This window comes from Varroa destructor, unplaced genomic scaffold (assembly GCF_002443255.2).
Source record: "Varroa destructor unplaced genomic scaffold, Vdes_3.0 BEIS01000001.1, whole genome shotgun sequence".
NCBI lineage: Eukaryota > Metazoa > Arthropoda > Arachnida > Mesostigmata > Varroidae > Varroa > Varroa destructor.
This window is the reverse complement of record NW_019211454.1, coordinates 493715-521074: the sequence shown is the minus strand read 5'-3', so window position 1 is coordinate 521074 and position 27360 is coordinate 493715. Positions and strand designations below refer to the sequence as shown.

General features: G+C 38.7%; 1 protein-coding gene across 21 annotated transcripts in view; it reads right to left on the bottom strand.

Annotated features, from left to right (window-relative positions):
• Positions 1-27360, bottom strand: part of LOC111242977 (RYamide receptor-like) — a 138966-nt gene that overhangs the window by 74039 nt on the left and 37567 nt on the right. For 10 of the 21 annotated variants that reach the window (XR_015319784.1, XR_015319783.1, XR_015319785.1 and 7 more), the window contains one exon: positions 11515-13186. The exons of 4 other annotated variants lie outside the window; for them this stretch is intronic. The gene's annotated coding sequence lies outside the window, so the exon portion shown is untranslated. Of the gene's footprint in view, positions 1-2736; positions 2814-6321; positions 13187-13397; positions 13416-27360 lie in introns of those variants that run through there. 7 more of the 21 variants (XR_015319782.1, XM_086978354.1, XM_086978366.1 and 4 more) reach the window with 7 other exon arrangements.

Sequence of the window (27360 nt, the reverse complement as noted above, 5' to 3'; positions counted from 1 at the left end):
CCAAACTTACATTGAGTGCTAATTTTAGCCACCCTTAGAACTAGGATCCCATTTAAGTGCCCTGTAACCCGAGTATTTAAGTTGAAATTAACGAATATACATCTACCTGTGCAGTTTCTCCGTCTTCACTCCACTAGCCGTCACACATCGTTAACTGATGTACGTTGAGCTCTTCTTAAAACTACATCTTTTTAATTACACTAGCTGTGTGCATAGTTTAAAGCTGACTTGTTGGCTGGCCCATAACAGGAGGCCATTTCCTATAATCCCAATGTATACGGGAGAACTATAGAAGAATGACTATAGCCAATGTTCATTTAAAAAGTATGCTACTTTTAGTAAAGTAAAAACTCTTAGGCTAGGTTAAACCCTTATATTAAACGTACGTACGCTTCTACGATCGCCGTTTTTCGTCCAGTAGTTAGCCAGTGGTGAATTCAGAATTTCCTGCGCTTAACTATAATTTCTGCAGAGTACTTACTTACTCAAAGCGGAACCGTGCTTATTTAACATTTTAATTTCAAATCCAGTACTGACTCAGTACCAGGCGAGAAGTGTCCATCACCGCCACGGTCGCGGAAGCTTATGTTTGGTGTTATGTATCGACACTCACGTAACGGGTACGGAACCCCTCTACAAAACAAAAATAAAGCGCTTAACTTAAAACAGCTTTTTTCATGAAGATATGCTTCTTCAATTATGCTAGATGTTTTCCAACTAAAAATGAAAAATTTAAACGTCGTGAATTGAGCAATCATGGCGAAAGTTTAGTGCGACGCGATTCTTGTTAACCTTTAGTCGTCGACAACAAAGCCATACCCGGATATCTTTTAAGCGCACGCCTATAATAGTCGTAAATTCTACAGGATCTCACTATCTACATTTTAGGATTGTTGAAACGATCTAACTTGTTCCATCTTTTTTCAGAACTTACACGGAACCGAAAGAAGTAAACTTTTGTTGTAAGAGATACGTATTCTACTTAATTTACACCGATAACGATGTACATGTCTGACAGTTCACTGTTGCCCTTCTAGTACACAGCGCTTCTACGTAAATAAGTAGTAAGTGTTGCTGCAAGCCCTTACTTCACAACTAAAGGCAAAAATGCCAAAGGTGCCTGTTTTTCAAATCTGATATATAGTATTGCAATTTCTTTTTGGTATGTACACAACATTTTTGGATGAAGCTTAATGATGCGACTGTATCACGCGCATATTTGAAAATACACAACTTCTTTTGTTTAAAGTAACGATACTCACTTCTGGACCAAAGTCCAGAGCATCAAGGTTTATATCTTAGCGAATGAAGGTCCCGCAGTGCTAGTTGTATATTTTAACAGTGAAATCTAGTCTGCATAATGCATAAGGTTTCAAACTTTCAAAAAAAAATCGGCAGCTTTGAAAGTTTTGCTTTGTGCCTGACCCAGTTAACCTTCCATACTTTTTTGACATTCGACGGTCGATGGCAAGGTTTAACAAAAAAGTGCGTTCTACTAAACGTAGATATGTTTTACGGTTCTGATATTCGAGTATTCGGTACGTAATATTTACTTTTTATACTATGGCTTCATATACTTCGAATGGCAGTGCGCTCTTTGTATGCTTTAGATGTTGATTTTCTAATCGATCGAGTACACAATGGGGTCATTTTATTACATTTACTGCACAATCGACCTTTGCTAAAGAATGAGTAGCCTACTTAAAATGAAATTATCAGTTATTTTCGGTTAAGGAACAATGCTCACACCTAGCCTTTAAGTTTCCCACTGTCGTCGGTGTTCTGACTTTCCTACGTTTTAAAGATATAATGTATATCTTTAAAACGTAGGAAAGTAACAAGTGTAGATAAAGAAATGTATTCTATAGAAGTTCTTCGTCTGACCCGTCTCCTTGGAAGGTTATCACCAATATATGTCCTTACATTACGATAGTGTGCAGATATTATATCCTTTTGAAAATAAAACTCGCCATTTTGCCAAATACTCGGTAAACTCAAATATATCACACCAATGAAAGATAATGGTCCAATCAAATTACTCTGTATACAAAAGATGCTCAGTTAAATATTTGTCTTTCCTGAGATAACATCGCTTTTTAGGATTAACTTAATGGAAACCAAGCTTGAGAAAGGTTAAGAAAGATGAAATAAGTGCATAGCCTTTTGGCGAACTAGATGTTAATTTGTTTGTCGGGCTTCGATCCAAGAGTCATTCCTCATTGTTTGTGAGTTGTACAAAGGCGAGTGTATATCTAACGTTTTTGCTGCCCATTATGGCAACTATGGTGTACGCACATGCGTAATTTCCGAGGTAACTTAGCGGTAAGCGTATTCTATAAATCCAACAGATTTCTTATGTATATAGGCTTGCTAAGGCATGTTCGTTGTCTCACTGATAACCCAATATAGTGATAACGTCAATGAAAGCCACGACATTTTTTTAGGTAAGGGATTTGGCTTTTTTGTTGGCCTATTGTGATGTCTGCAAAACGTATATACCTAATGTTTTATTATACATTAGTTACAAAGAGACACCAAAATACGCATTGTGTGCAATTAATTAGTTACTCTTGTTATTAATAACTGTGTCCCTTTTCTGCAAAACTCGACTCCTTTCCAGCTTTCTTCGTGTACACTAGAATGCATACAAGCTTTACGTTAAGTAATTCGTGCATGGTATAGGTAGTGATTGTAAATATATTTTTGGCAATTTTAGTAAATAAAACGTTAAATTACTTGGTGCTTTATTTCCTTGGTATCGAGGCGACATTGCTATCGACATGGCGACCCAAAGCTTACCTCACAGTCAGGCACTGAAATTTTGTTCAAAAGAACGCAGAGCATATAGACGCAGAAATTAGTTCATCATCGTGATTAAAAGCGCGGAGTTCGGGCCTGTGTCGAGGCCTATGCCATCCTTAACTCTTAGGTAATACCGCTTAGTAACAGTAACGTTGCTGAGCATGAGTTTGCTTCCTTGCATGAGCTTCCTTACGGTATAAAAATATGTTGAGAACCAGCTCGGTCCATTACTTGGATTTTGCATCTATTTTTTACACGTTTAAGTTTGTAATCGTGTTAACAGATCGTCTATAATGAGTTGCCCTCAAGGACTTCCCTCCCGTCGCCCGTGGTGTTACTTGTGCATTTGGCGTTGACACGTAGCCTGAAGAATTGGTACTATAGGTAGTTTTTGATACTCAACTTCGATTTTTCTAAAAAAGCTAAGCACCGTTTGAAGTCTGTTTTTTCAAAGCGTTTTTAACTTACAAAGCACACGTTTAGATAGTTTGAAATTTTTTTTTGCCTGCAGCACATATGCAGGCGAGTATGACATCAGAAGACCAGTAGCCAATAATGCAGTCAAAATAGCTTTTTACAATAATACTAAGGTATTACAAGTCACCTACATATGGCACTGCATGCTCTTATAATAAATAGGTCCCTATGTCACACCGCCATTTAATTGTTTGAGACTATTCCCCAATTGTATTTCTTACATGCCTATTCTGCCTTGGCGTATGATGTCCGCACTCATTAAACACATTGGGCACCTAAAAGTACATAATTACTGAGCTGAATTGGTTCCAGCCAGCAGCCAATTTATGGTGTTATGACTTGATTAATTCAATACATGTTGCTGTAGTGCGTTCCTTTTCAGTAGTTTACATTGTTTTTATTCATAGCGTTACTGGATGCGCTTGAAAACATAGCCTTTTCACGTCATAGCTTTCATTACTATTTCAGACTATACAAATAAAGCTAGGACTCTAACGAGTGCATAGTCACAAGGTATTCTTGTTGTTACAAAATATAAAGTTGTGAGATAATCAACCGCCTTTAAATTGCTAACAATGAATTACTTTTATTATCGCTTTAACAGATGCTTTAATACGTTTGTCGTTGGTGGTAAAGGTAAATCGCAACAACGATCGTATTAGCAGTAAGAGAATACTGAATTCACCGTGTTCTCGTCATATAATAACCATTGACAGCCCTGTGTTCATCGCTGCTAACGGTAGCTAACCATAATGCCGCGCCTTGTCGCAGCCCACTCCCGCTGAGTATACGACAGGGGCATACATACACAGGGTCTAGGCCATTTACACACTCACTGAATACGAAAGCGGCAACAAAGACTATGACAGGTAAAAAGCAGCCATTTTTTCGCTGTCTGCTAGTCACATATAGTATCATTACGTAGTCTCATCACGACTACTCATACGGAACAACATACATGTACGGATAAACCATATACGTGAGTAAATTTAAAAATTTTAAGTCTAAACACAATAGAAAAACATTAAAGGACCGGGACGCGGATCGATGAGGAGATAGATGTCAACATGCACGCCAGCTAGCTGGCTTTCAGATCAGGCAAGTAAGCACAAGGTACTGAACGTACCAACGGAACGGCAACGTATGCTTGCCATAAGATCAGTGTCTCGGGATAATTCACGCTGAGAGCGCTCACTTCGTCGATCTCACGGCAGGAAGCAAACGCACTGCTCTGAAACTGGTAGAACGCTAATCGTGACTGAACAGACCTGCCTCGCGCAAACATTCTTTAGAAGCTTTTCTGTCTAAGATCATTCACAAGTACATCGGGATATGCTCAATGGCAGTGCTGCATATAAAACTGGCAACATTTACGCACCATTTTGCAACAATCTTTCTAAATATATTCTTGCTTGTCTTGCCAGTGGCTAGAGCTATGAAAATGTTAAAGATTCCTCACCTAGTTTTACACTTATATGTATGATCTAGTGGGCTTGCAAGCAAGGAAATTACACATACAAGTATATCCTGCCATTGTTCGCAATGACATAGAGAAATCTCTTTCAGAGAACATAGTACCTAATGGAGCTGCATTCAGTGTCTTGCGTGAAGTTCTATTGGAACTTACGGCAATGCATCAGAGTCGAGTAAAGCCGGACGTTAGATTAAGAACAGCTTGAAAATAATATTACACAAGCAACACGCAAGACAAATATATCAATGAAGAGCCTAGCCGTTGCAGATAAGTCCCAATGCAGGATTTTCATTTCAGCCGAGTAAGCTCACGGACAGCTGTTATATGTGAGTCAGGAAACATCAAATTGTTGAAGCACTTAGATGCAACATAAGGAATGTTTACATGCGAAAAATCTACACTGTACGTAATTTAAATATGAAAGAACATATTAGGGTTAGATATTGTTAAATGGGAAAACTGTCTTCGGGGTAGGCTTCATTTGGGCATAGCGTTGCCGTATAAGATAGTTACTGTCTAAGCTAGTCTAACTTTGCTTTTATAGGCAAATATACAAACACTTTGTATTTTCCGTTCTCCGAAGATCCTCCTTTAGATCCTCCAATAATGGATAGGTCGTCACATGGCTTGCTAAACAGTAGACGATGATCGTCCCCTACTAATGCAATTACATACGCTCGATCCCGCTTGCTTGTGGCTATGGAGTAGACGGCTGTGTGTCTCCTGTTCTGCCAACCGTAAAGGACAGCACGAGCCCGAACAGTCATATTGGCTCTTGGATCGAACTCACCTAATTTCCATCTACTCCTGAACGATAACCAGTTCGTCCAGACAATTTATAGCTAAGTGCAAATGCGACTATATCCAAGTGTCATTATCGACCGATGTCATCATGGTTTTTCAATAGCTATAGTAGGTTTCCAAAAGACTTGTTGCCCGGTGCTCGGCGAGGATAGAGCTTAAGACCTTGCAAGTGGGTAGTGGTAATGGCAGAAATATCTACACTCCTGAAACGTAATTGTGCGGTAAATTGATACTAAGAACAGTTTATTCGAAGAAGATCAATGGTTAACTGGGGATCGAACCACGAATCTCATAGTTGTAAGACAGACTGTGTAGTGAAGCCACCTCACCGAAAGAAAAATTATCTTCACTGCTGGATAGCAAGAAATCTCAGCATTATTTCGGCTTTGTATATCTCACGCTAACAGTTACTATTACTAGTAGTATGTGCTATAAAGACGGGAAAAGCGAAAATATTCATGCAGTAGAATTTCTCAACTTCAAGATGGTAGCCGCTGGTTTTAGTTACGTTGAATCAGTGCTCAATAGGCGAAGTATTATAAAAAAAAAAAAAGTAGAATAAAAAGTCTAGTTATATAGTAAAAAAAAAATACATACTATGTTTTAACATGAAGAGCTCACAGTATAATCGCTTACAGTCGAATCAGCACATTCTCTCATTCATAATACATAATACTGTAAAAAATGTAAACTTAGCAGGTTGTTTACTTTTTAAAAAGTAAACAACCTGCTAAGTTTACATTTTTTACAGACAACCTGCTAAGTTTACATTTTTTACAGTACAGAATTTGCTGCCGATACAAGAAATGCATAGTAAATTCACCAAATATCTAAGATTAATATATTACCATCAGTAGTACAAACGGGTGATTTCAAAACTTCTAGTCTACGAAGTTAAGAACGATGCAAATTTTATTCACTTGGCCTATCGATACCGCATCTTTTGACTATGAGCTCGTTGGCGTATGCGTATCGGTAGTTTAACACACAGTACCTGGTTTACGGAGTAAATGCATAAGTAAAAAGTAGTCCCTTTATTATGCATTTAATCATAATTATCTTAGAATATGTTTTATACGTTTTATGCTACCATACATGATATAAATTACAAGAAACCTGCTCCATTGGGCAAAGCACCATTAGCGAAGGGTTAAAGGTATAAACGAGATATAATGTACACACTAAATATCTGGTACTATTAGAAATACGCGGGGTTAGATTTAGCTGTCTTTCATCTTATTGGATTGAATAAATAATACTGTAACATTTTATAGTATGATGCAAATTCTGTTGTTTGTAATGTCATCCAATAATGCTTTGTTGTTGGATAGGAATGTACATACATTGTATACACACGTGAGCATATTACATCTGAAAACGGCGACGTTCAAGCTTAAGTCAAACTGATCGCTTAGCACAGTTCGGAGGTTTCATGCGTTTATACGTCTTTGAGTATGTATATGTGTATATGGCGCCAGAAAGCAGCTTCGCTTGGCAGCCATCTCAGAGGTAGAAAGTGATCGTTCGTAACTTTTCTGGACATTCGAATTCGTATCCGCAGCATTGACGACTACTGCAGGCTTGCCCAGAAAAGACATAGCCTTCTCGTAAACTAATACTGTAAATCTTACTAGCTAAACAGCCCACGGAAAACAGTTTACCTTGCGTCGAATCCAATTCTCAAATTCAAATTTTACCGCCGCACAGGAGACTGTCATCCGCCGAAAGTAACGCATCCCTAATGTTATGATAATCAACATCACAAATGCTGCCCCCGCATATCTGTCCTTTTTTTAAATTTCGTTTTGTAGGCAATTTCATACACAGGAAATTCTCTCAGCGCGTGTCCATACAGGCATGTCGCCATAGAGTGGGCAGCAAAATATTAAGTCTTCAATACAAAAGCAAATGCTTTTTCTGTAAGTGAAATTTGGCTGGATGGTAAAGTAGAAACATACAATGGAGAGTAACTTTATTAATTGTTCTGAGCTTATTAAAAGATCGGACTCTTCAGTTGTTCAAAAAAATAACAACAATAATCTGTGGCTACTAGCAATATTGCATTTTAACGGCTGAAGCCGGATAGCATTGTCTACATTTTAAACTTCGGTGGCACCGACCTTAGTGTGCCTTAATTTGTTTTCCCTTTAATTATAGTGCCTAAATTTAGGGGAAAAACATTTACTAAAATTGTAGTTTTTCTTGCTGTAATTAAGTGAGAGCGATGCGCATTATAAAGATATTATGGTAGTGTAAACTCATTCTCACTATTTTGCAAAGCATTTTACCTCCATTCTTGACCTGTCGAATGTGGCTTATTATTACATCCATCTTTTAAATTGTTTATGGCTTTCCCTTGCATATAGATATGATAATATAGGTGAGCTAGTAGTCAATCTTCAGATATATTCGCCTGCACATGTGGGTTGACTGTTATTTGATTGGGCTTAGCTGATAAAGGAGTAAAATGGCAATGAAGTCTCACAACACCGCTTGTTCCATTGTTTTGAACACGTAAATCCGTTTACAACTTTTCGTGTTCAAACTTGAAAGCAAAACATTCGGGGAAAACGGTCGTGTAAAAACATGTTGACGATATTACAAGATGGCGTTCACGTAGTTGGTTGAACAGAGACTAAAGATAGGTGATTAACTCTAGAAAGGTAAAATTAAAAAAAGTACTGCGACGAGGGTATTAAAGAGACAGGGGAGAAAATTCAAGGCACAGAACCGTGAAGGTCGTTTGCAATGTGGAATTTAAAACGACAAGATGTCAAACAAAGAATATTAAGAAGAAAGTTTTTAATTTAAAATAAACAGATAGGATCGGGCTGTTATGTAACGATTGAGACGACAAATATATCAATTAGTGAAGAACATGGAGACTCTCCGAAACCCGGCAGCAAGCAGCAATGAGAAAGAGACCCTTTCTCGCTTGTTTCGTGCTGGGAGAGAGCCGTCTGATGGAAACGGCGATACGACACCAGATGTAAAACTCGAAACATAAAGAGATAAATGCTAACAAACTCTTGTACAGAAATTTTAAATAATGGTCCAAGACTGTATCACGACTACAGGCAAATTGTAAAACGAAAAAGGATACTGTTGTTGGCAGGTCGGCTAAGGCAACTTATCGTAAGCGCGATATGGTGAAAAATTAAAATGCCTGTCAAAGATTTACAAAAGGCCTTAGCCTGAAATAATGAATTGAGTACTTTAAGTGGCACGCGCTTAAGAAACCGATGTCTCACTTATTACATGAGAAAGATATTGATGCGGGTAACATATACAGAAGGTTCAAAATTTCATTGCAAGTTTCGAAAAATTACATTTCTGGAACATATTGATATTGTTTTAGTGTTATTCTTCCGGTTTAGATCTAAACAATAATGCAAAATAAATTGTTACCCCCAAAATGCAAAAAGAATTACTTGCGGCTTATACAGTATAGCCGCCGTGTACCATTTCGCCACTCAAACCCTTTTTATTTCTTCTGTGCTCTACTGCGTATTGTATTTTGATAAAGCCTTTTGTAAAAGCAAGACCCATGAAGTGAGTGAAGAGCAACCAAAAACTCTCGTAACATAGACCCATTACACAATAAATAAGCGACATCTTTATTGATCGTTCTAGAGCGGAGCAGAGCGCGTCTGCCAAGCGGCAGGCACCACAAACATATTATTACACTGTTCAATTATTCATACGAGTGTCTTCAGATCATGTTCACTACATTTTGCATATTACACTTAGTTATGTAGGCATGAATTTTATCGTAAGGTTCAAGATAGTAGCCCCTTGTAGTTTCAGTCAGATTGTACGTGTCTCTGCGCTTATATTATTTGATTGTTTAAAATAGAAATATATTTTGCAAAAATTTATTTTTATGAGCTTTCGAAGCTTCCTTCTAAAGCTAGCCAAGACTTAGAAGGTAAGAAAACGCGTAATAAAATCACAACGAGATAAATCCATATCATGAATGATTCAGATTAATGGAGCTATTGTATGTGAGATGTTCCTTTTTAAGTTTCCTGGCCATAAAACATTTGATAAATATAACTAGTATACATCAAAACTAGCAATACTTTACCTAGTCGCTAAATTATTTAAGATGCTTTACGTCCATGTATACCCCTAGATCACATACGACGCAACGATTCCAGAACGAATTGCCTTTTGTTAAATTTTATTAGCATTTAGGAGAAATAGCTGTTATATAACGCCATGTAACGGCGATGCAAGTACCGAAAGGTGACAGTGGACACAGGGTGAGCTATAAAGTTGTAGATGTTGAAACAGATATTAAAACGAGGGTCAGGGCTCAAGTTGTTAACGAACTTGCTGAACGATCAGTAGTAGCGCTCTATATTGCAGCGGAAATGGTGAATTTTAAAGATCACTAAGGAGATAAAGTATCCGTATTTTTCAATGTAAAGCATTTCCTTAGGCTGACTTGCTGAAGGTTTACATCGTAAAGGGTACACCATTACTTTACTGTTGGCTTGAAGATATTTTTATCTCGAAAAAATATTACTAAATTGAGGATACGCTACTGTGACTGATGATTTTCTGCCGTTTTTCTATTAACATTACAGTATCAACTCTATAGAACTTTTGTAGCTTCTAGGTGAAGGATTGTGGTGATTTTTGCATTCTTACAATAAAGCCAAATCGATACCATCACAGGAGTTCCGCAGAGACCAAAACAGATGACAATTTGATTGTACAAAACCTGGGCTACAAAAATGTGTTAAAATTTATTATCCAATCCCAATTTTTACAGGATAGCTAAAGATGTATCTGGCCTGGCATTTTCATGGTGGCAGACGATGCTTCCTTTATTAACTAACTCCGGTCGACTTTTTCAATGGCGTATTGTCTGTACCTGTTGAAAGTAGAGCTTCGAATCAGTCGTTTTAGCAGGCGACAATAGCGCCCATAATGCACAGTCCCTTTTCAATACCATCGAACGTCTAGCATCACCTTTTTTGGTGTTAATCCGGGCTTTGCCACAGGCTGCGACTTTCTCACACATCACTGTCGCGTGCGATTAATTTTCTACCACTCGTGACCAATCACTTCATAAATAGCTCGACTTCGTTATATTTCTGTGGAGTTTCGCAGACGAAAATGCGGTCAAGTAAATTGTTTTGCGTCAATTCGTGTTGCACGAGCATTTTCTGTGGTAAGAGCTTAGTTGCTTTAGTTTTTATTAATGTTTAGTTACCCATCATGCAATGACTTTTTTCCTATTTGATCAACCACTGCGAGGAGCATCTTTCGCATCGAAATTCCTTGCACGAAAACGACAGAAGCAGCATTAAGCCATGTCTTGATAACACATGAACATGACCATGGATATAAATCTGAGCTTTCAAATGATACCAACAATAGTGCATATTAACGCGACTCATAAATCCGATATACACGGACTATGCGACACCTAGCTAGAAAAACAGTGTATACTTTTTCCAGGATCCATTATGATTGTCGTATTATGAAGTCAAACATTACTGTGAAAGTAAATTTTTTTTATTTTCTTATTTCGTAGCTATCTGATAAGATTTGCCTTTTGAAAAAATTTTCTCAATTTAGTCTATGTTTAATTAAGTATTAATCACTTTTCTCTAGCAAAACATTTAACAATCCAATGATTTAACTTCACAGGGTGTATATCGTCCAGGCGAAACAGGATGGATAACTGGTTAAGATCAAAATTCAGTTTCATATCATGCGAAGAACGATACAGTATGCTTTGGTCAAGAAAGACTGCCCCTTTTAGCAAAGCACAAACCTCCTCTAACTGAAACTCACGTTTTTTTAACAGAGGGGTTTCCTCACGCTTTCTTCCTGAACGCCGCATTTTGTTGAAATGGTGTCTAACTGCGAAATAAAAAGAATCAGCTTCCGATCTTCTACATCAGCCTTTTAGTATTATCAATTTCATGTATCAGATATACCTGAATGCTGCCGCAGCCCTGACAGAAACGTTTGCTCTTTTTATACGAATCCGCCTTGAAGGATGTCAATTGCAGTGGTCCGTCGACTCTCCTCTGTACGTTATTATCTGGAGTGGCGAATAGATCAGGCGAGTTCATTATCGGGCGCCGATTGATTTGTAAATGTGGAAAAAAAACGGTCTCTCCTGTACACTCCAAACAACCAGGTTGTTAACAAATCGTAGACAAGTTCAAAGAGACAAAACAGATTTCGCTTTCTTTCTCATTGCTAGCTTATTATCTGAATTTTTTATGAGCAACTCTTACACATATTTACCGCTTTCTGTGAAATAAAGAAAGTTTCGATATCAAATTTAATAAAACCTAGCACTTTTCAAAGACATAGTAATTAAACTGTGTATGGTGCCTTACTTCCAACGTAGTTTTTTGTTCAATATGAGAGACAGAGAAAACGCCAGTTATAAGATCTAAATGACTGTATATGTAAAGCTCACACGCAAAATGAATGAGTCCCTTCAAGGTATTTAAGCACGACTGTGTAAATTCCAAGAGTTTAAACAGGTTGCATATTTTTTGGTGGTCGTGTAGGAATGTTACAAGCTATTAGCTAAATTTCACCATTATAACTATTACGAATATCAATCTATCGAGCATGGAGGTATAATACGTAAGAAAATTACATTTGCCAACAGAAGCTGCTCTTTTTATTTTTGATTGGAAAAGTGATATCTTTGCTTGTAGGGCTACTTGAGCAAAATAATCATAATTATGTTATGGCTGACTCCAGTACAGCAACTGATTGATGAAAGAAACCCAAGTCTAAACTGTGGTGGCCATTTAAGTGATGATAAACGCTACATAAAGATGGGCTTCGAACTGTGGTCAAAGTGTTATGCCTACTTTGCTGCTTTACTTTATGTTCGGCTCACAAGTTCGATTTACAAAATTAAACAACTTTCATAAATTTTAGGAATTCTCACCCATGAGTTCCCAAAGTTTCTGTGTGTTCCATTGCTATCTACCAGCACAAATCAAAGAACCCAAACTACCCGAATAGATCTTTTCGTTAAGGCGATCAATAACTGTTGGTAATTATTGAAAAAATATAGCTCCAGATACAGGAACTAATCTTATTAATACCTAACCACTTAAACGCTCTTGGACCTACTGGTTGCTGCTATATGTAGCCTGACCAGCTGAGTTTGCTAGTCAGGCACGCGGCTACTGGACGACTACTATATACGGTGTTGTGAGGAATACTGAGCGGCCTTTTCTGTGAATGAACGTTTCTGTGCGGTTAAGACAATATGGTGCAGTATCCTTGTTAAATGAAGATTTTTTTTTCTCGATGGAGCTCAACGAAGCGTATTTCTGCTATCTTAAATATAGGGGATGTTACAGGAGATGATGCATTTGGGTTGGCTATATGCCGCGACAAACAGCTACTCGAGTCCGTGGTTAAATTTTTGACTTATAGGTGCATCGATCGAAATGAGTAGGGTGACCCATAGTCTAGACTAGCTCTCATTACCACCAACAGGCCAATGTCGGAGAGATCTGTAACTTTGCACGGCCTGAACGTCATTAAAAGTCGACCTAGGTTTCGCAAATCTGACCGTATTCCTGAGCAGTCCTTGCAACGATTACCCACCGCTATCCAACTGAATAATTCCTGTAAGGAACAAACGTATAAATTATTTTACGAACCCTGGGCCTCACTTCTAGATATTTGCCACTATAATGTGAACCTTAGCCAATGTTTACAAACTGCAGTACCTACCAAATTTACAACTTGCTCTGTCTCTGGCCATGCGCCGATACTTAAGTTAACCACAAAGGAAACCCTCTTTTTCATTCAGCGCTCTATAATGTTCGTCACGTACTCAAAAATTGCTGTTCAACTGTCTTCATTTGAAGCATCCAGTTCAGCACGGCGTTAGTCCTAAATATGCGCCCTAGTTTTTTCTTAACGTCCGCTGTCTCTTGGTCGTGTGAGTCACATTTTCATTCGGCAGCGTTGCATACAATGCACGAATCAGTTGGCGCTTTTGCTGTTCTATGACGATACGCTTGGAAACATCTGTCGCCAGTGAGTAACAAGCCATTCCTCTAAAGCACCCTCACACTTTTTCGTATGTGCGGGAGTGTTTTTTTTTTTTTGATTTTCGGTATACACATTGTAGTTCAAGCAGTGATCTACGGGCTGGCTAACTTATTTTGATGGGCGTATACGCATGAATGGGTCACTGATCTTTAGCAGCGGAACAAGTTAGCCTAGGCCTTTCTTGTAAACGCGTACGGCTTTGCGAGGAGCTCAAGTTCAAACTTGACCATAAAGCTGGTGTAGCGAATCGGGCAATGACTCCATCAACTAAGCATATAGTACGTTTTCAGAAAACCACCTGGGCATCACTCTAGAATTGTTTGGAACACTGTGCTACATTTTGCAAGCCGGTTGACTTGTCCACGTTGCACTTAGTAACGCTATTTCATTTATCGTTATAAACTCCAGCTGTAGCCTTGGCTGCAACTTGACAAACTATTTTGTTGTACACCTCGCATATGCAGTTAAGCTTGCACTATTGCGGTCTCTCGAATACGTAAACATTTCAGCACGGCAAAAGCAGAGAAATGCGCCGGCGAGACAGTTTGCCTAAACTTACTTCAACTTAACCTACGTCACGAACAGGGATAGCAAACCTTTCGAATCGTATCGCTTATGCATCCATCATTGGCGCAACTGGTTTTACAAAAATCTACGTTTAGAACGTTAGCACATCATCATTGATGATGTGCTAACGATGATCTTGATTCTATGCCACACTGAACCTTCATTGTGCCTTATGGTTGCAGTAGAACTTCTATGAAACAATCTACCTGTTGAAGGCGAGTTCTATACGGACTGGCCCACGCTAGAGAGACATCGCTCTGCTAAGTGCGATCGTTTGAATAGACACCTTTTCACCACCAGAGTTTTGACAAATAAGATTGCTTATTTTAAAATTGTCGGGCATTATGCTTGCCTTCTCCGACATGTTTACGATCTTTTTTGTTAGACCCATATTGCAGCACTGACGCAAATGTTAAAAAAAAAAAAGCCGATAATAGATCGTCCACATATGATAGTGACCATATACGCTTTGTTAGGCTAGTAAAGTAGAAGTCGGCATTCTTACGGGCCACCGTTATCACATTCAACTGGCCGTCTTAAACAGTACACCCGCTTTCTCTTTTTCGTCGCTTTCTCGTCCATACACCAGAGGAAAAACAAGAAGGTTGCGTTGTTCTAAGTGTAACTGCCTTCACTACAAGTTTGCTTGCAAGATGCCGGCCGAGAATAACATATTGCGACGGCGAAAGTTCATGATGAGTCGCAAGGCATATACTAATCCCGTAAGAGTGCCGTAAATGCAAACTACCCTTGGCGTGGCCGGTGCACGTAATGGAACCACAGGAACGACGCGAATTGTACTTTTGCTCGGTGTACAATATTAATAACTCGCTAATATGTGGCGTTTTTTCCAATCTTTTTATTGTCGCGGAAAGCTCGCTTTGGGCTGTGCCTATTTAGCTAGCGCTGGGCTAAACGATGATTCTGACCTGATATTGTCCGCTTTGTTGTCAACCAAACACTCATTTCTTTTAGATCCTAAAAGCGCTTCAGACTCGAAGGCGTCATTCGGCTCGGGTCGTGCTTTCGCGCTGCCATGCTATTTCGTCTTAATTATTATAATAACGCGATTGATGAAAAGAGGGGCGCATTGCCTATGATGCTATAGACGATAAAACAATCTCTGAGGGATATTTAGTAAATCCGCCTCCGAACCTATAGATGAATTACTCGTGGCCTACCGCATTAGTGTATAGGCTGCTGGCTAGTCGATCACGCGTCACAAATTTTCTGAAGCGTCGAGCTTAGTTCGTCGAGTGTGCGAAAGATTTTAACTCTACAGGTAGTCAAAAAGTGTTTGGTCGAGCAAAAGATGTTCGTCCGAAGGGACATAGATTGTAACATTTCTGTCTAGTTGCGTTAATCCACGACGTTTCACAGATCTATGTGAAGTTTCCAATAGCTACATTGACAATACTGCGTAGACGTTCGCCAATAGAGGCTGTGTATTGTTTATCTAAAACTTTTAAAACACTTATTTGAAATAGCGGCCTTGTGCTTTGGGCTAAAGTATTCCAATCGAAATCACACGATTATCGAAAACGTTTAGGAAATATCGCAAAAAAATTAGGCGCGCTTTGTTTCATTGCGACTTAGGATAGAGATATTCGGGCTCTTTTTCACGATCTAGAACATAGAAAAGGTAGGTCATCAGCGAATTCAGGCAAGCGTATAAGCAAATAATGTTGGGTGTGTGACAAAGCTATATGTATGCTTACCCATCCTTAGCAAGCGATGTATCCGATAATTCGTGGAATTGTTCGGCATCTGTCCTTTGGACTTGTAGCAGTGTGGGAATCTTCGCGAAGGTGACAAAAATCGGGGCCTCAACGTCATCGTGTCTGTCTAGTATGCAGTTGACAGCCACGTCTTGAAGCATCATCAAGCCTTCTAAGAATCCGATAATTCGATCTAAAGAGGCTTCGCCGTTACCTTTATGGTTATTTTAACGTCCCTCAACGGCCGTCCTTTGATAATGCCTTGCTGTGTCCGTGCTAAATCATTAATCGTTCTCGTAAAACTCTACGTTAAAGGTTAAACCTTCAGCGCTATCATATATACGAGTGAGTAAACTGTTAGCGACTTCATTAATGCTTGTCGCTATGCGCTAATCAATATTTAATCTTACAGATTAATTTATTACTCATGAGGCTAGCCTCATCCGTAATCTGAACGAACTTGATGACATTTTTGCGCCGGTGTGACAATAGTGCCGGTTTAATCGCGCTGCGACTACATGTCAGCCACTGAACGTGTCTTGAGCTTCAGCTCCATATCCAACTGGTCACTCAATCATTTTTTCCACCCAATACACGTATAACAGTGGAATCGTCCTAACTCTAGCCACGTACAAGGGCTTCCCTACCCATTAGTTGACTCAGATATGAAAAAATAAAAGAAACTCCACTTACTTTCTACCTAGAGCCTCACCTATTATTAAAAACCGAAAGATATTTATCAGCAAAATTTATCAGTATATCAGCAATTAGGCTTATTTGATTCAATGGGCTGGTACCCGCCGTATCGCGTTACTGCATTCCACAAATGAAGGGTAACCAAAGTGCCATAATTTCTCTCTCTTTCCCGCCTGCCGCCCCAGTTGGACGTCCGCTGCGACCCAATGAATAGTAACCAACGAAAGTCGGACTCACGGCGGACCGCAGAAGGTCATCTAAACCCCTAATCGACCATAGGAGTCCAGCAAGATATAGCATAAGCGGCTAGATATGCTAGATTGTAGGATGATTCGGATGCGACATCCTGTATTGTTCTGTTCGATGGCAAGGTGAAGTATGCACAAGTAGATAACTGCATCTATCTTTATTAATACTACAGCAGATGGAAGCCGAGTGCATCTAAAAACATCGGGCTTCGAAAAAGGTAAGAGCTATCGTCATTGGCCTTTTCGTGACGCTTTATCCTACTCTTCAAGATGCCAAGCCACTTCTCGCCGGTGCTCAATATGAATATAATTTCCTACAAGTGTGTTACGATAAGATCGGAATATGTATTAAGGAATAACTTGCTTAAATTGATGTACTAGATCAATAGATGAATTAAAAAGAGAACTAAACTAGGCAAATACGATATCGTCAAACTTCTACTTCAGGAGAAAATAAAGATCCGGTTCCACGGCCACAAACAACTATCCGATGGACACCTAGTGGGCCCCGACACACTAATCAGATGTTATATGGTCTGCCGCCGTCGATATGGATAAAAATACATTGATCTATAAATAGTTCACAAGCAAAATCCAGTAAGCATTTTAATTGGCGTGGCCTCGTTTCATCGGCGAGAGGACCCACGAACCGTTATTTGATATTGGGAACCAGAGAGAACATAAGACAAAATTGATCGGAATGTAATCACGGATACATCCTTACCACAGAGGTCAAAGCTGCTAATTTGCTGCGAGCTTATTTCTTCGTCTACTTTTAATAATCAATCGAACAAACAAAATGGCCCAGCCGCGTGTGGTTTTCGTTCAACTAGAGAGCTATTATCTATTGTCATCTAACAAATTTAAAAATAAAAGTAAAAGCTTAAATTGCCTGTACGTTTCAAGCTTCGTTGCACCATAAACACTCCAATGTTCACAGAGTTTTAGAAAGAAGTCTAAGCTGCTCTTGGCTGGATTGTTTGCCCTTTGATAGCAGGTCAGTCAGCTGAGGTTGTAGATAGACTCAGTATTTGCATTTGTTCGCCCTATGAGCAAACTCGTTATCTGATATTATTGCTTCACGAGATAAATATGCCGTGTCATGCTAATCGTTAACAAACTGGGAATAGCATTTCGTGAGTGCAAGAATCCGTTCTACACTAATGCTCAAAAAGATGTTCTACGACCTCGGACTTGAGGGAGTCCGTGTGAATACAGCGGGAAAACATTCTCCTAAGCCTAAAACAAGCTCGAGAAAATTCCGGCCGATAGATTTCGACTAGATAGAGCCTTAAGAACTCTTCTTTTGAGGCATCGCACAACAGGCACATTCGGAATATCCTTTGTCGGCTAACAAGAGAGACCACCATTGGCAAGCTTTTGCTGCTGTGAAGCCTGGATAGCTCATACACTAACATACGATCGTGTTGAGCCTCTTTTCTAATCGCCGTTCCTTGTACAGTTGTATCAGCTAGACTAGTCAGTTGCACAAAATGATTATGCATAGTTTTCCGTTTGTAAAAAAAGCATGTATTCGTGTTTAGCAGTACCTCCGTGTGCACAATCATAGGAATCCAAATCGAAAAGTAACAAATTACTTGTGAATGAAAATTCTTCTTTTATTTCGTGGTTCTCGTGGTTTTCTTCGACGTCAAGAGTCTTGGGCCATGGTAAGTAGCTGCAATGAATAACCCGATAGCGGCTCTTAATGTGCTTCAAAAAAAAAAAAGTATTACAAGGTGTGGCGTACCGCGTGACCCCCCAACAACCGATGCCTGAATAGACCGTGTTTAGTATAATAACACCTAGTGATCGTTCAGTTCACGCACATATTCCACTTTATATTAGTATCTCCGTTAGAGCTTTTCAAGCGTTAAGCTAAGAGTAAAATTTCGTGTAAAAAAGCACTTTTAACAAACATGGCGCTTTTTATTAGCTAAAAATAGTTAAAGAGCTTGCTTCGGCAGACAAAATTAATCTAATAAAAGCAATTTATTATATTGTAAAGTTATTATATTGATATTGTAAAGCGCTTTTTTAAAACGTATACTATATCTTAGCTTACTTTTATGAACGAAAGGTACACAAGGCGCACACTTAACTTTACGATCTCACTTATATATTTTTGCGAACTTCGCTTTGTGGTCAATTGTTAGTTTAAAACTTAAATTTTCTTCTTTTTTTCGTAAAATGTATCTATGGTAACTGTGATTATGATTTCAGTAGAGATACTGTGCAGTTGCGAAATATCGGCATCAGTAAGCGCGTTCGGTTTGGACGACCGCTAGAGATAACTGTAACTTTTACCACTTCCAAGAGAGATCTCTAGAGCGAACAACTTTCCTCTATGAAATTATTTGCTGTTGCTTCTTACCAAATGATGAATGAGGCAACGAAAGTTGTAAGATACGTGTTTTTAGCTATAGATATGCAGAATAGGTACATCGAGTATTTATTGTTGTTCGATGTATTTGTTGCGCACAATTTTTTTATGTACAAGTACCTACTGTTTACCTTATTAGTGCGACTTCTCGATCGCGATTATTGGAATGTTGTGGAACTTCGAAAACCTCATATACAAGGTATTTTTCGAAGGCCAAGTACGCAGTGCTTATATGTTTAGATGAATTTGCCTTTACGAATTATCTTTACTCATACGACCTGCATGAGTGGCAAGATAAAAAGCTATTATATCTTCAACTTCAGAAGACAAAGATAAAATTCTTTGAGGAAAACACATATTATGTCATTCTGTATTTAGGATGTATACCCTCGTGAGCGCCTTACGTTTCACCCCTCGGTCCTAGAAGAAACCTGATAGTACCTATCGAAGGGTAACATTATATTTGCAGCGACCAAAGCTTATGACACATTCAAAGGAGTCGTGTTTGACAAAAATTAAAGAGACTAGTACACTAATTTCTTAGGAAGCATACGTAGATATGTATACACGTTGAACGTATCATGGATAATCTATGTATTTAGAAAAAGTTTGAGGACATAACCTAATACTTTTAAAGGGAATTGATTTTCCATGTTGTTTAAACTATGATAACGTTATTTGAACAGCTGATCTGGATCAAACTTCGGGTTAGAGCTAATCGTGCAATCGTTGGTTGTATGCGCCTATCCTGATCAATACACCTCCATACGGTAATTCCGATTCGAAGTCAGGTCTATGTGTCTCGTTGTCTTTTATAGACGGGTCAAGCAAGAATCATATTGCTACATCATGCTATAGCTGCCTTTCTAAAAAAAAAAAAAATACTTACATGCTTGGATCTGTTTTATAGTATAGATGAGTATACACATGTAAAATGTTTCATAAGAAATGACTTGTGGGAACAGGCACAAGTTGTTATCGTATGCTCACATATCCTTGCACATTTCAAAATTTGCCCTTCATGATTGTAGCGAAACAAGTCGTGACATGCTACTGCCAATTTCACCCCTGCCCTATAGTGCTGATAACACAATTTATAATACTATAGATAGAACAATTTTAAATTAAAACGTGTGCTTTTTAGTTGTTATAAAAGCAAACGTCTTTACGAGTATTTTTTAGAAGAGATGAAGCCTCTCATGTTATGTGACCGTTTGGAAGACCAATTGTCGGTGATTATTGAGCATCTTAGGTAATGCACAACATTATTTCATGATCGGTATGAGCATGGCGGTACAAGCTAACCGCTTTGATGACCTATTACCAATCGCTATCTGCAAAAGTGCTACTTTAAACGAATTGTATAAATTGTCCGAATTGAACAATTACTTACTTGGATTCTATTTTTTAAAACATAAATCTATATACCTATGTATTTTAACAGGTAGCAGCGCCACCTCGAAACACGTGCAAGTCGAAATGGATAGAAGGAGTAACTCTAGGTCAAACACGACAGAGATATAATTATTTATATTATTATATAGTATATTGATCGCATTCTTACGCTGCTCGTGACCCAAACTTACAGCTACCACGACAAATACCAGCAGCAGATCTTCGAAATTTTAGACCTTAGGGTTCTAATCGTTTTTGCCCGAAAACGATATTGGCTAATGTTACTAATATATATTCAGCTTCCAAATGAACCTAATCGTTCATCTAATTGAATCGATCACAGTTTAACAGATTGTCAGGTATTTATTTTCTTGAGGCTCCGTCATTACAAGAATACATTGATAAATAGAGAAACAACTAAGTCTATTTGCTTTGAGATTAAAATGTACGATGAATAATTTTTTAGTCTGCCTACTTGAAAGCCTAGAGATAATTGAAAACGAGCGAGTTCAAGCGAGCGCGCTTATCAGAGCTAGATATCAGGCATCACGAAAAGCATTTTTTTCCAAGCAAACTAAGCTTCTAAACATGCAAAAAACAACCTTGAGACGCAAAAGGTTTCACAGTACAATTTTTCTCGCAGGTCATCCCGAACTTAAACTCGGTCATTAAGCAAGATAGAAAAAAAGTTTGCATGAGTAAACCCTAGCCGTGCTTTTGACACATTGAGCTGAATTGGGAAAAGTCGTAAGATGTCTCTTCAGCTTTTACACATGTCTACCTCTGAAGTGTTCGTCCCTCAGTGTCATAAACAAGGGCTTCATCATTTTATTGGGCAAAATTGCTCATTGAAAGTGAGTAGTGAATGACCGGAGCATGACTTGCGTATGTCTGTGTTTTTCCACGTTTATCATTATTTTATTTACTGGGACACTAATCACCAAGTAGAATCAAGTTGTTCCTTATGGCATTATTGACGTTTGCCACAGGTCTTCTAATATTTATAACTTCTCCCGATCTTCTACATACATCATATCTGCATTCAGGGTGCCCCGATGCTTTCATCGACTGTTGTTTTAAGCACAAATTTTTTTATAGCAGACAGAGAGAGCCGCCATTGTCAAAGACGCACATGCTTACAGTAGAGCTGTTCACGATAGCAAAGCGGATTGCATCCGTAAGATCGTTCTGGGGTAATAACCAGCTGTATGTTGCAGAGTAAGGGGGACTTCGCATGCAGTGTGGATTAAAGGATAAATAGAAAATTTTCTAATTAGTTCTTTTCGAGGCGGTAAATCTTCAAGCGCTATTCAGTTGATATCGTGTTTCTCAAATTAACAAGAAGAGCTCAGTAGAACAATAAAACCAGATGCAGCGCAATTTGTTCGCCTTATTAGGTGCAACCTAATTCAACCAGAATACTGTTTATTGTGTCACGTTTATTCTACCATTTTCCGATCTACGATACACGAGTCGGAATGTAAGGCCAAAGCTTTAGCTCATATATATTCTTTTAGGTAAAAAGTCGTTCTGATTATACTTTTGAATTAAGTTATCGTTGCTTCCCAACGTTCAAGAGAGTGCTGCGGCTACATCTTATTAATTTACTCCGTATTTACTATTTATTCGTTCTAATAGAAAAATATATAAAATCTACTTAGTCAGATGAGCTTTACCACACTGCCATATCTTGAACAAGAGTGGAAGTTTCCGATATCATTGTAGATCATTACACACTGTTATAAGTTCCAGTTTCCTATCTAATGCTTGATTACTATACCTACTATTTCTTGAGTACGACAGTACCGCCCAATTATGTCTCATCGGTCCATCGAGAACCAATATCATATAAGGGATTAGAAAAGGTCGACTAAAATGCAAGAATAAAAATCAGTATTAGACCGTGTTGCGTGCTAAGATTTCTATACATGTTTAGTAATCCTAAACTACACGGATTTAATACACTGAGGGATGTATTTATTGAAATTTTACCACTCTGTTAAGGCGTATTTCAACACGTACCTGAGGTACTTACTAGCGTCACAAATCTTTCATAAAAAACTGACTACGTATTTAGCTTCTTCTTATCACGACAAATTTTAGCGTACCCGAATGACACAAAAATTACTCCGCTGATGACTGATTCGTGCTGTCCTCAAATTCTCTATCACTGCTACGAAAAACAAAGAAATGAAAGCTAGCAGAGTTACTCTAGAAATGCAGAAATAGAGACTGCTGATGGCTGATGTTTGTGTGGTACACGTTGCAACAAATCCCTACTAAACTACACAATGTTTTCGGTAGCACCGGGGACATTAAAGTTAGCTTATGTAATATTAAATAGTGCCCCTAAATGGACAACCTTTTGTTAAACTCAGCTTTCTGTTTACCGGAACCGTGAATTGTTTATTAGTTAAAGAGCTAAGCAGCCAAACTATGGCTTTATTATGAATTCCAAAATTACATAATTTTGATATTAGCGATAAGTAGAAAACTTTACCAAGCACCTTGCAGAAACCTAAGCATGCACAATGTACTCCGTGTTTGGATATTAAAGCCCTTGTCAGCTTTGAAGCTTATTCCGTATACAGGCGTAGCAAGTGAGAAATGAAATCAATCAATAAAATACAACACGCTTTTTAGTTTATATTCAAGAGTTTAAAAAAGCAGACTCTTCTAGCATTCCGAGTTTTATTAAGTGCTTTTTTAAGGCTAAAACGTAAATCTGAACAAAAAGTTGTTGTCCATCAGTTGGCTCAATTCATTGATATGGTCGTTGAGCTTTTGATATTTAAGACTGTCCGTTTGCAGAGGTATAAATAAATAGAAACGATTTGGAGGTTACATAGATATCATACATACTATCCGTACTGGAACAAAAACTAAATCACAATGGACAGGAAATTAGAAATCGGTTAGCCTTAATAGAGTCTTACTATCCACTCTAAAAATTATAACCTGATATAATCCTCGACGCCATTCTGGTAGCGTTGTCATCAGACCTTGACAAGTCGGCGTGGATGCTCGTCAAACACGGCGTCAGTGACGGAAATCTTTTTCTGGATACTAAACAAAAGCAATCTGTGGCTCTCTGCGCACATCCTAGCATCACCTAGCTAAGCGCGAATACCTAGGTACATGATGTACTTAAGATAGTGCATAAAAAATCGAACCGGCTAATGAGGTATCTAAGTAAACAGCAGCACCCGTGAGAATAAGTTTTTATTCTTCATTCTGGGTCATCTGATTCACTTTCAGGGCAGGCTAAAGCCTAGAACAGATCGGATGGAACACACTAGCATATTGCTTTCATAAAACGCCGTAAGAAGCTATTAAGCAATCGTTTGTCTAATTTCGTTAACTTACTCGGCGGCCAACATTTCTTTCCTAGATCGGTTGTTAACGGCGGCATGGAACACCACGAGTTTAGCATCTGAACTTATCAGCGGCCAGAACGGCTTTTTCTTGGTATAGGCAAGGACATCACGAAAATGTCCATCTGTTTCAATTTAATGCTTAGCCTTACAACGACTAACATTATAGGATTCAAGCATAAGGATCCTCTTGGTCGATCATGTTTGCTGGGTCGTAAGGAGTTGAATTGCATCTGGCATTTAGCTGCTAGTTATAGTAAGATCTGCACTGCTAATAGTAGCTGACTATCGAGCAGCATCACATAGTGTTGTTACGCAGATTCCTTAATTTATCAATCAGACATGCATCGGTTCATTCCAGAACAGTGTATTTTTGAGCAGAGCTTTGGCATGGGCTTCACTTAGCTCGAAGTATAATAGATCGAGAACAGCTAAATGATTAATAAAGGGCCTATGTATCAACTCCTCAATGTTTCTGAAAGCATGAACGCATAACGTTGTCACTAGGTTGTTGTACATTTGAGCTACTCTGTAGGACTACGCCCAGGTGTGAGACCCTACCCGCTTATGGTTTGATTTGAATGCCATCTTATCCCTTACCAACAAATTATTCGCAGAATTCTACAATATAGATGTATCGTCCCTTTTGGAAGGTACCAGTAAAGACAATCAAGCCGAAGTGTCGTTCATGTGACTTTGTAGTGGGTAAAATTGGCTTGAAACAGCAGTAGGCAATACATCGAAACGTCGTATTAAATCCTCCATGATCAGAATTATTTTGGAACAGTAGCTAAACTAGCAGATTAGTGTCGTTCAATAGAGTGCGAAGACACGCTTAAGACAAGCAGTTTTCAACAGAATTAGTTATTTTATGTTTAGAAGAAAAGGGTTTCCTATATGATCGGTATATCGTAGGCTGCCACTAGGGCTGTTTTAAAGTCAAGTAGCTGAAGAGCAGTATCGGTGGAAGTAAGATGCAGATTCCTGATAGTACACATCATTACCGTGGCTTGTCTGAACCTTTCCATTAGGTGCAATGAAAAGTTTTTTACCGCTAGACAAAAGAAGTACCTTAAGACAGGAAAAACTGTTCACGTTTTAGGCAGGGATCTTTTTGCACACAACCTGCGGGTTGGCTGCAGTTCTTATTCTGGTACACAACCCCGCCAGGAGCCTGTACTCATTCTGCTGAAATTGTGCGGACTGATATTGATAAGATTTAGCGTAGTCAGCACTTCGACTATGCACTCGTTAAGAATTTCCAGATTCAACTATAACGAGAGGAGTTTCTTCCTCTTTTCGAAAACGAGTATGTGTTGCAATTTTAGATGGATAACAATGGCAATGTAGACACGAAAACGTTTTCTGCTCTGTTTCTGAGTGAATGATCCTTACCGAGAAAGTCTGCTTTGCCTCCGCATACGTTTGTCGCGAAAACGTCGATGGTCGAGCTCTCGTAGCTCACTCTCAACGAAGGACTGGCGATCCAGCATTCCCTGTGGCAGCCTGAAATTGGACTGTCTAATCTTGCGTTCAAGACTTTGCAGGCACCAAAGGGAGATAACTGTACCGTATGCAACATGTTTAGCCGCTTTTCGACAAGGACGAGCATTGACTTGGTCTTCGGTTGGTATACGTAGGAGGCTAACAGACTGATATTAGGCCCGATAATTTCAATCTCTTCAATTAAGCTTGCTTTAAGGTCACCCGTCCGATAATTTTGGTTCATGTCTTGGCAACCATGCAAGCATTTATTATGACCAGAGCTTGACTCACTAAAGCATCGAGGATTAGGGGTTGCAGACATGAGGTAGGACCGCTCCTGCTGGGACGACGCTGTCCTGTAGAGAAGCAAGTGGCACCGAGAATTTCTGCGGCCTTTTGGTCGATGTTGGTGTTAATGTGGGGAACTCACGAAGCTTTTTTTGCAACAAAGGCTGGACTTTTTGGAAGTGAAAGAAAGTTGGTGATGTCGCCTCTTATGATTCCTGGGTGGTTCTGGAAGCTTGTATTTATACTCTTTTTTTTTCTTAAAATGTTTATCCTTTGAAATAAATTCGCCTTCTGGTAACATCAGAGCCCATATTTTTAACGATTATACAGCAACTACTGCTAGGATCTGACTCGAAAGCTGCGCATGTATAAACCTCTAGCTGATGTCAACTTTGATAATTAATGACTAACTTCTTCTTATAGTAATGTTAAAAGATGCCCTTACAGATACTCAACGTCACGCGGCTTGTCGGACAAATCGAAGGAACTTTTATTGCAGTAAGAGAACCGGTCAGCTTAAAATAAATTTCTGCAGTACAAAGCAGTAAGCTTCTGCATTGTTACGGAACGTTTTTGACGAATGTTCTAGCGGAGCCCGGTGGGAATCATTTTGGGTATTAAAGGGTCTATGAGTAGCCTTCATTTTCACAATACTGCCTTTTCAGAACGGAAACGTTCCAAACATCCTAGACGAGTTAAATATTAGTGCAGAGATTATAACTGCACCTTATTGGGAATCTCAGAATTCATAAAGCAGTGATAACTGAGCTAAATCAGCAATTCACTTCATATTCTACGATCAATAAAAAAACGACACTCTTTCTGTGAACCCTCTAGATAGAGATTAGAATAAGATATTTTTGCTTTCTAGATGGCTGCGACCTCTGGAAATAGATCTCATGTTCTGTGAAAAATCTATTTATGCGTTAAACGAATCTTCCCTGAAAGCTTTCAATCGCGGTAAAACCCATTCAAAGAAAAGTTTACAAGCTATAGCGTAGAAGTAGTACGAAAATGTACTGTTTAGTAAAATTTATCTAAACGGTTTAGAAATATCGTTTCGGTATATTTCTAGGGGCAAATGTATAAGACACTAAAGCATGTCTTAGCTAAGGTAGCAATAAAGACTATTAATTTGCATTTATTGGCTGTGGCGACCTGATGAATGGGTTGTATCCACTGGTTGATTCAGCTTTTTGAATGTTTCTAATGTAACTAAGGTTTGCGGATACACTCGTTGGGAAAATGTATGTAATGCGAATTTATACCCATTAGATAGAGCTCGCTGATTTGAATAGCTAAACTCGTACTTACGCGTGTCTTGTTCCTTTCAAAATTACATACTGAAAAAATAAATACAGGAAAAATAAACAAGATGTGTATCGCTTTGACTTATGGCTTTGAGAAGTGGAGTGGAGGATTTAATTTTCCGCCTCTAAAATGCCACCTTGCAACAAGTATTACATATATAGTTAAAAAAAATATTTGTCGGTTAGCTATCACGATCTCTCATTCTATTCAAATTATTAGACAGATAAGTAGATACCTTCTAGTATCGATGCTTTGTCTGGTGCAATTTCTGCGCGAG